Below are 10,455 nucleotides of genomic sequence, written 5' to 3' on the forward strand. Positions count from 1 at the left end.
AGGTGTTCCACCTGTGTGAAAGAGAAAGTGGACTCAGCTCCCACCTACCTCACCGCCATCTCTCTCCCATTATTTCAATAACTTAGTTTTACATAGTCCCTTGTGGGTATGTTTTGTTTCCTTGGCCCAAGGACATGCATCAGAAACAATAATGCTATAAGAAATATCAGAGGTTTTACTGCCTGTGTTTTATTTTAGGATTTTTATGGTTTTGAGTCTCACATTTTATTTATTTTTTTATTGATGTTCAAATACAGTTGTTTCCATCTTCCAACCACAACTTCCCCCACCCTACCCATGCCCACCTTCATTTATGTCCCTTCCCTTCTTTTCCATGTTATTTCCCTCTCTCCTCCTCTCTGATTATTGTCAGTTTGTTGTCAATTTGAATGTCTCTGGCTATATTTACTTGCCAGTTTGTTTTGTTAATTAGGTTCCACTTATAGATGAGATCATATGGTATTTGCCTTTCACTGCCTGGATAACTTCACTTAGCATAATACTTTCCAGTTCCATCTATGTTGTCATGGAGGGTAAGAGCTTCTTCTTTCTTTCTACTGCATAGTATTTCATTATGTAAATGTACCATAGTACCAAATGTACCATATTGATCCACTCTTTAACTGATGGACAGTTAGGTTGCTTCCAGCACTTGGCTATTGTAAATTGTGCTACTATAAACACTGGGGTGCACAGGTTCTTTTGAATTAGCATTTCATGATTTTTAGGATATAAACCCAGTGTTGGAATTGCTGGGTCAAAAGGCAATTCCATTTTTAGTTTCTTGAGGAAATTCCATACTGTTTTCTGCAGAGGCTTTACCAGTCTGCATTCCCACCAACAATGTACTAGGGTTCCCTTTTCTCCACAACCCCATCAGCACTTAATTTTTGTTGATTTGTTTATGATGGTCATCCTGACCAGTGTGAAGTGGTATCTCATTGTGGTTTTAATGTGCATCTCTCTGGTGGCTAGTGATGCTGAGCATCTTTTCATATGTCTCTTGGCCCTCTGTATGTCTTCCTTGGAGAAGTGTCTGTTCAGGTCCTTTGCCCATTTTTTAATTGCATGTTTGTCTTCCTGGAGTGGAGTCTTGAAAGTTTTTCATATATTTTGGAGATCAAACCCTTGTCTGAAGTATCATTGGCAAATGTGTTTTCCCATACAGTTGGTTACATTTTCATTTTGCTCATGTTTTCTTTAGCCATGCAGAACCTTTTTATTTTCATGAAGTCCCATTTGTTTATTCTTTCATTTATCTCACTGGCTCCAGGGGACATACCACAGAAAATATTGCTATGTAGGATATCTGAGGTTTTCCTGCTTATGCTATCTTCTAGGACTTTTATGGTGTCATGACTTATATTTAAGCCTTTTATCTATCTCAAGTTTATTTTTGTGTATGGTGTAAGTTGATGGTTACATTTCATTGTTTTGCATGTATCTGTCCATATCTCCCAACACCATTTGTTGAAGAGGCTATTTTGATTCTGTTTTATGTTTCTCCCCCTTAGTCTAATATTACTTGACCATAGTGAGCCTCACATTTTAGGTGTCTAATTCATTTTGAGTATAAGGTGTAAAAAATTCATTTTGTGTGTGTGTGTGTATCTGCCCAGTTTTTCCAAAAGACATCTAGTCTTTATCTAATTGTATGTTCTTGCTTCCTTTGTCAAATATTAATTCACTATATAGGACTGGTTTTATTTCTGGGCTGTCTATTATATTACATTGATCTCTATGTTCATTTTTATGCCAGTACTATACTGTTTTCATTACAATAGATTTGTAGTATAGTTTGATATCAGATAGCAAGATACCTCAACTTTTTTTCTCTCTCTCAAGATTACTGTGGTTATTTGAGGTCTTCTGTGGTTCCATATGAATTTTTGCATTACTTGTTCTAGTTCTGTGAAATATGCCATTGGCATTTTGATAGGAATTATGTTGAATTTATAGAATTGCTTTAGGTAGTATGACCATTTTAATGATGTTAATCCTTCCTCCATGAGCAGAGAATATGCTTTCATTTATTTGTATCTTCTTCAATTTCTTTTGTTTCTTGTTTTAAATCAAATTGTTTTTATTTTAATTGTTGTTGCAGTACAATTTTCTATCTTTTACTCCCATCCCAGCCCACCCACCCAGCCCCCCACTCCCATTTCCATCTGCCCCTAGTTTTTATCCATGTGTCCTTTATACTTTTTCCTGTAAATCCTTCCCCCTTTCCCCTGAAATTCCCCTGAAATTCCCTCTCTTCTCCCTCCCCTCTGAACACTGTCAGCCTGTTCTCTATTTCAGTGTCTTTGGTTATATTTAGCTTTTTTTGTTTTGTTTTGTTTGTTTCTTGTCTTTTTAGTACAGATCTCTTACTTCCTTGGATAAATACATTCCTAGGTATTTTTTATTTTTTGATGCAATTGTAATGGAAATGTTTTCTTCAATTCCCTTTCTGATAGTTTGTTATTGTATAAAAATTTAACTGATTTCTGAATATTTATTTTGTATCCTGGTACTCTACTGAATTCATGTATCAGTACTAGCAATTGCAATTTTTTTGTTGGAATATTTAAAGTTTTCTATATACAAAATCATGTCTTCTGCAAATAAAGATAGTTTTGCTTCTTTCTTTCCATGACTTTTATTTCTTCTCTTCATCAGATGGCTACAGTTAGAACTTACAATACTATGTTGAAAAAGAGTTGTGAAAGTGGGCATCCCTGTCTTCTTCCTAACGTTAAGGGAAATGGTTTTATGTTGGGAACCACCCTGACTGGTATCAGAAGCTGAAACTCCCACCTAGGCTAAGGCTAAGGGAACACCCTTGGAACTGTAAGCCAGCAAGGAGACAAAAGCTTATCTCCCTGGCAGGAATGCTGCTTCTGCTGCTTTATTCATAACTGAACCCCACAAAGCTTGGTCGGTTAGCCAAAGACGGGTAAGATTCTCCAAGGGGGGAATGACCTAAGACAGGCACAATCACTTTGGGAGACCCCCCAAAAGAAGGACTTGGGGGGCTGCAGCAAAAGGGGGTGATGGACCCTCGCTCCTTGGCTTTGATGTAGCCTGAGTTCTCATCGTCTGGGAGAAAAATCTCCTTATCTCTTGGTTGCCTTAGTTCCCTTGCTCCACCTAAGCCTGAAACAATGACAGGGTGTTGCAGCTCTGTGCTGAAAAGGGTGGGTTCCCCGGGTGATCAGGCCTAAGAAAGAATATGTAAATTACTGTGAAACCTTCTTTGTTTAGAATGCTCTCAGTTGAATGAGGGGGGTCAAAGGAGGAAGTTAGTTTGTTCCTCAAAGTCTTACGGCTCTTTGACCCCGAATCAAAATAGACCGACAGAGTTCCTTGTTTTCTATGGTTCCTTACTTCCCCCTAATGAGTACTGTACTTTACCTGAGTTATTATGCAAAATGAGCCTAATAAAAGCAGGTATGGATGATAAATCGGCGTGCTCACCACTAGAGGGGGTGGCCATTGTGTCCCTACTTCTCCACAGAAACTAGTCTGTCTCTGTGCATGTTTTTTTCTTGCGTGTTTTTCGGCGAGCCATCTGCAGCGTTCCATGATCACTGCTGGCCAGTGACCCACGCATCAGTTTTATCATTTCCTTGTTTTGTAAATGTTAGCTGTAGACTTGTCATATATGGTCTTTATTATGTTGAGGTATGTTTACTTTATTCTCATATTGCTGAGAGTTTTTATCATAAATGTGTGCTAGAGTTTGTCAAATGCTTTTTCTGCATTTATTGGTGTGATCATATAATTTTATTCTTCATTTTGGTTATGTGCATCATATTAATTGATTTTTAGATATTGTACCAAACTTAAATTCCAGGAATAAATCCCACTTGATCATAGTGGGATTTAATATTTTTAATATATTGTTAAATTCTGTTGGCTAATTTTTTTGAGAATTTTTGCATCCAGGTTCAGGTGGAATATTAGCCTATAATTTTCTTTCTTTATAGTGTCTTTATCTTTTTAATTGAATATATGGGGGTGACATTTGTTAAAATTATATAGGTTTCAGGTGTACAATTGTAAGACGTATGATCTGTATATTGTATTGTGTGTTCATCATTCAAAGTCAAGTCTCTTTCCTTTACCATTCATCCCCCCATACTCTCTTTTATTTCTGCCCATGCTTTTCCTCTGATAATCATCATATCTAGATTTCTGAATTAGGATAACTTTGGACTCATAAAATGAGCTTAAGATTCATTCCTTCTCATGATGTTTTTAGAATTGTCTGAAAATGGTAGGTGTTAATCATTATTTATATGCTTGCTGCAGATCACCTGTGAAGCCATCTGATTCAGAAGTTTTGTTTGTTGTAAGTTTTTTTCTGCTTCGTTTTCATTAGTTATAATTGGTTTGCTAACATTTTCTGTTTCTTCCTCATTCTGTTTTGGAAAACTGTATGTTTCTAAGAATTTATCCATTTCTTTCAGATTGTCTAATTTGTTGGCGTATGGTTGTTCACAATATATATTTTATGGTTACATATATTTCATTTAATTTTTTAATTTTTTATTGTATATTTTTCTCTTTGCCATTTAGTCCCCATATACCCCAGCCTTCAATCACCCCACTGTTGTCCATGTCCATAGATGAGTTGAAAAAACAATTTTGGGACATTTATACAATGGAATATCACTTGGCAGTAAAAAAGAAGAAAATTTTATCCTTAGTGACAGTATGGGTAGACCTGGAGAACATTATGCTAAGTGAAATAAGCCAGTCAGAGAAAGACAAATACTATATAATTTTGCTTGTATTTGGAATTCAGTGAAAAACTAAACTAGTTCATAATATTTTCATATAATCTTTTGTATTTCTGTGGTGTCAGTTTTTAATTGTCTTTTATTTCTGATTTCATTTATTTGGGTCCTTTGTCTTTTTTCCTTGGTGAGTCTGGTTAAAGATTTATCAATCTTGTTTATCTTTTCAAAGAACCAGATTTTGTTTTACTGATATATATTACTGATTTCTACTCTATATATCAGTATACATATATATAATGCATATATAATAGATATCATTTATATATAATTATATTAGTTATATATATTATTGATATCTATCTATCTATATATATATTACTCCCCTGCCCTACCCATGCCCCACCTCCCACTGTCAATCTTCTCCCCTTGTTGTCTTTGTCCATGGGTCCACTATTGTTTTTTATACTGTATTTTAAAATTTTTGCCCTGATGTTTATGATTTCTTTCCTTCTACTCACTTAGGCTTTGTTTTATTTCTTTTTAATTCTAGTTCCTTTAGGTGTAGGTTAGATTACTTGAAATTTCTTTATTTCTTGAGGTAGGCCTGTAATGCTATAAATGTCTGTCTTAGGACTGTTTTTGCTTGTTTCATAGATTTTGGTTTGTTTTGTTTTCATTTTCATTTGGCTTAAGGCATGTTTTGATTTTTTATCTTATTGTTAATCTATTCATTGCTTGGTAACATGTTATTTTCATACATGTGTTTGTGTGTTTTTCATTATTTTCTTGCAATTGATGTGTAGTTTTATATCATTGTGGTAGGAGAAGCTTCTCAATATGATTTCAATCTTACTAAATTTATTTAGGTATTTGTTGTGTCTTAATTTGTAGTCTATCCTAGAAAATTTTCCATGTGCATTTGAAAAAAAATGTACATTCTATTGCATTGAGGTGAAACGCTCTGAAAATACCAAGGAAATATAGCTCATGTAGTGTCATTTAAAGCCACTGTTTCCTTGTTGATTTTCTTTATGAAAGTTCTACACACTCATGTCAATGAGGTGTTAACATCTCTTACTATAACTGTATTACTGTTGATCTTTTCCTTTATGTCCATCAGGATTTGTTTTATACATTTAGTTGCTCATATGGTGGGTTCATAAATGTTTACATCACTTTATCATTACATAATGTCCTTTGTCTCTTTTTATAGCCTTTGTTTTAATGTTTTTGTCTGAGTATTGCTATGCCAGCTTTTATTTTCATTTCCATTCTCATGAAATCTCTTTTTTATATTCCTTTATTTTTAGTCTGTTTTTTTTTTCTCCTTAGGGTGGGTCTCCTACATGGGTCTACTTTTCTTATGCTGTCATCTACCCTATGTCTTTTAATTGGAGTATTTAATTTATTCATAATTTTATCACTTTTAGTCTTCACTCAAGGATAAATTTTTAATTGATTTTAAAGAGAAAGGATGGGAGAGAGATGTGAGAGAGAAAAATTGACCAGTTGCCTCCTACAGACCTTCTAACTGGGTATCAAAACAGTAACTGAACTATGTGCCCTGATTGAGGATTGAGCACACAACCATGTGGTGTATGAGATGATAAGCCAACTAACTAAACCACTCAACCAGGGCTTATTCATTTACATTTAAAGTAATTATTTATCACTGTTTTATTCTTTTTTATTATATGATTTTATTTTAAATATTTTTATATTTATTGTTGTTCAAGTACAGTTTTCTCACCCCCCCGCTCCCCACCACCCCAGCCTTCCTCACCTTGATGCCCTGTTTCCACCCTACCTTGTCATTGTTCATGTGTCCTTCATGGTTGCTCCTGTAAAGCCTTCACCCTTTTACCACATTATCCCCTCCCCTCTCCCTTCTGGTTACTGCCAGATTGTTCCCAATTTCAATGTCATATTTTGCTTGCTGATTTGTGTAGTTGATTAGGTTTCAGTAAAAGGTAAGATCATATGGTATTTGTTTTTCACTGCCTGTCTTATTTCCCTTAGCATACTGCTCTCCAGTTCCATCCATGCTGTCACAAAGAGTAGGAGCTCCTTCTTTCTTCCTGCTATGTAGATTTCCATTATGTAAAAGTACCATAGTTTTTTGACCCATTCATTTCATGATGGACACTTAGGTTGCTTCCAGCACCTGGCTATTGTAAAGTGTGCTGCTATGAACATTGGGGTGCAAAAGTTCTTTTGAATTGGTGTTTCAAGATTCTTAGGATACAATCCTGGCAGTGGAATTGCTGGATCAAAAGGCAGTTTCATTTTTAGTTTTCTGTGGAAATTTCATACTATTTTCCACTGTGGTTGCACCAGTATGCATTCCCATCAACAATGTACTAGGGTTCCCTTCTCTTCACAATTTCTCCAACACTTGTTTGTTGATTTATGATGGCCATTCTTACCAGTGTGAAGTGATAGCTCATTTTGGTTTTAATTTGCATCTCTCTGATAGCTAGCAATACTGAACATCTTTCACAGTCTCTGGACCTTCTGTGTGTCCTTGGAGAAGTGTTGGTTCAAGTCCTTTGCCCATTTTTTAATTGGGTTTTTTGCTTTCTAGGAATGGAGTCATGTGATTTCTTTATATATTTTGGAAATCAAACCCTTGTCTGAGGTATCATTGGCAAATGTGTTTTCCCATATAGTTGGTTCTCTTTTCAGTTTAGTGCTATTTTCTTTAGCCATTCAGAAGCTTTCTATTTTGATGTGATCCCATTTGTTTGTTCTTACCTTTATGTACTTTGTTCTAGGGGACATATCAATGAAAATATTGCTGCATGGAATATCTGAGATTTTTCTGCCTATGTTCTTCTCTAGGATCTTTATGGTTTCATGAGTTATATTTAAGTCTTTTATCCACCTTGAATTTTTTTTTGTATGAAGTTAGTGATCGAGTTTCATTTTTTTGCATGTAGTTGTCAAGCTCTCCCAACACAATTTGTTGAAGAGGCTATTTTCATTGTGCTGCTCCCCTCTTTGTCAAATATTAATTGACCATAGACACTGGTTGATTTCTGGGCTCTCTATTGTGTTCCATTGGTCCCTGTGTCTATTCTTTAGCCAGTACCAGGTGGGCTTTTTAAAATATATTTTATTGGTTATGCTATTACAGTTGTTCCATTCCCCCCTTTATTCCCTTCTGCCCTGAACACCCCCTCCCACACACATTCTCCCCCTATTAGTTCATATCCGTTGGTCATACATCTAAGTTCTTTGACTTCTACATTTCCTATACTATTCTTAACCTTACCCTGTCTAATTTCTACCTACAATTTATGCTCCTTATCCTCTGTACCTTTTCCTCACCTCTCCTCCTCCCACTCCCCTGTTGATAACCCTCCATGTGATCTCCATTTCTGTGGTTCTCTTCCTGTCCTAGTTGTTTGCGTAGTTTGCTTGTGTTTTTGTTTTATGTGTGGTTGTAAATAACTGAGTTTGCTGTCATTTTACTGTTCATATTTTTATCTTCTTTTTCTTAGAAAAATTCCTTTAACATTTCATATAATAAGGGCTTGGTGATGATGAATTCCTTTAACTTGACCTTATCTAGGAAGCCCTTTTTCTGCGCTTCCATTCTAAATGAAAGCTTTGCTGGTTAGAGTAATTTTGGATGCAGGTCCTTGCCTTTCATGACTTGGAATACCTCTTTGCAGCCCCTTCTTCCCTGTAAGGTCTCTTTTGAGAAATCAGCTGACAGTGTAATGGGAACTGCTTTGTAGGTAACTAACTTCTTTTCTCTTCCTGCTTCTAAGATTTTCTCCTTATTTTTAATCTTTGGTAACATAATTATGATGTGTCTTGGTGTGTTCCTCCTTGGGTACAACTTCTTTGGGACTCTCTGAGCTCCCTGGACTTCCTGAAAGTCTATTTTACTTTGCCGTATTGGGGAAGTTCTCTTTCATTATTTGTTCAAATAAGGTTTCAATATCTTTCTCTTCCTCTTCTCCTTCTGGTGCCCATATGATTCAGATGTTGGAACATTTTAAGATGTCCTGGAGGTTCCTAAGTCTCTCCTCATTATTTTTTGAATTCTTGTTTTTTCATTCTTTTCTGGTTGAATGTTTATTCCTTCCTTCTAGAAGGTCCACACCATTGATTAGAGTTCCAGTTTCCTTCCCACCACTGTTGTTTCCCTGTACATTTTCCTTTATTTCAGGTAGCGTGCCTTCATTTTTTTTTTTTTTGCCTAATTTTTGACCAAATTCAACCAACCCTGTGAGCTTTCTGGTTACCGGTGTTTTGAACTGTGCATCTGATAGGTTGGCTATCTCTTCATCTCTTAGTTGTATCTTTTCTAGAGCTTTGATCTGTTCTTTCATTTGGGCCATTTTTTTTTTTTTTGTCTTGGTGCTTCTGCTATGTTTAAGGGGCAGAGCCTTAGGTGTTCACCAGGGCAGGGCAACTCACATCTCTACTTTGTGATGCTATAGTTGGGGAAGGAATCTAGAGGGGACAATGGCACTTGCTCTACTCTCTGCCAGATTTCAGTTACTTCCCCCACTCCCACAAGCAAAGTTGGCCCCTTTGGTGCTGATTCCCATGTGGGTTGGCTCATGTACATTCTAGGACCCTGTGGGTTTTCCCAACAAACTTTCCTGTGAGGATGGGATATTCTCCCACTGCTGCCTCATCCCCACAGGTGTTTTTAGTTGGTGGTTTGAGTCTTTATTTCTCCGTACTGGGACCCAGGGTTGCGAGGACTGTGTTGCTCCCCAGGTGTTCCTGCTGGTTTTTCAGCAGGTGAACGTGGGATCGTTCACTCCACCAGCCACTGCCTTGCCTACCCTGGTCCTCCATACCTGGCTTGCTGTTAGTTCTCTCGGCCCAACTGCTTGTCTCCACCCTTCCTACCAGTCTGCATAGGTGTTTCTTCTTTAACCCCTTGGTTGTCAGACTTCCATACAGTTTGATTTTATGTCAGTTCTTGTTGTTTTTGTTTTTAAATTGTTGATGTCCTTTTGATTGTGTGAGGAGGCACATTATGTCTACCTATGCCTCCATATTGGCCAGAGGTCCCAGGCTGTTTTGATTACAGTGACCTTGTAATGCAGTTTGATATGAGGTACTATATACCCTCTTACTTTTTCTTCTTTCTCAAAATTGGTGTAGCCATTCTGGGTACTCATGGTTCCATATAAATTTTTGAAGTGTTTGTTCTATATCTGTGAAATATGTTATTGGTACTTTAATAAGTATTGCATTGAATCTATAAATTGCTTTGGGTGGTATGGACATCTTGATGATGTTAATTTTTGCGATCCATGAACACAGTATAAATTTCCCTTTGTTTGTTAACTTATAAATTTTTCTTCAGTTTTGTAGTTTTCTGAGTAGAGGTGTTTTACCTCCTTGAATAGGTTTAGTCCTAGGTATTTTATTTTTCTTGTTGCTGTATCAAATGAGATTTTTTTCCCTGATTTATGTTTCTGATATTTCACAGTTGGTATACAAAATGACTTTGATTTCTGAATATTGACTTTGTATCCTGCTGTTTTGCCAAATTCATTTATTAGGTCAAGCAGTTTTTGGCAGAGTCCATAGGATTTTCTATGTATACTACCAAGTCATCTGCAAACAGTGACAGTTTTGTTTTCTCTTTTCCAATTTGGATGCATTTTATTTCCTTTTCTTGACTCATTGCTGTGGCTAGGATTTTCAGTACTATGTAGAATAGAAGTACTGAAAGTGGACAACCTTGCATTGT

This window comes from Phyllostomus hastatus, unplaced genomic scaffold, assembly GCF_019186645.2.
Source record: "Phyllostomus hastatus isolate PE091 unplaced genomic scaffold, TTU_PhHast_1.1 phas_scaffold_78, whole genome shotgun sequence".
Classification (NCBI taxonomy): domain Eukaryota; kingdom Metazoa; phylum Chordata; class Mammalia; order Chiroptera; family Phyllostomidae; genus Phyllostomus; species Phyllostomus hastatus.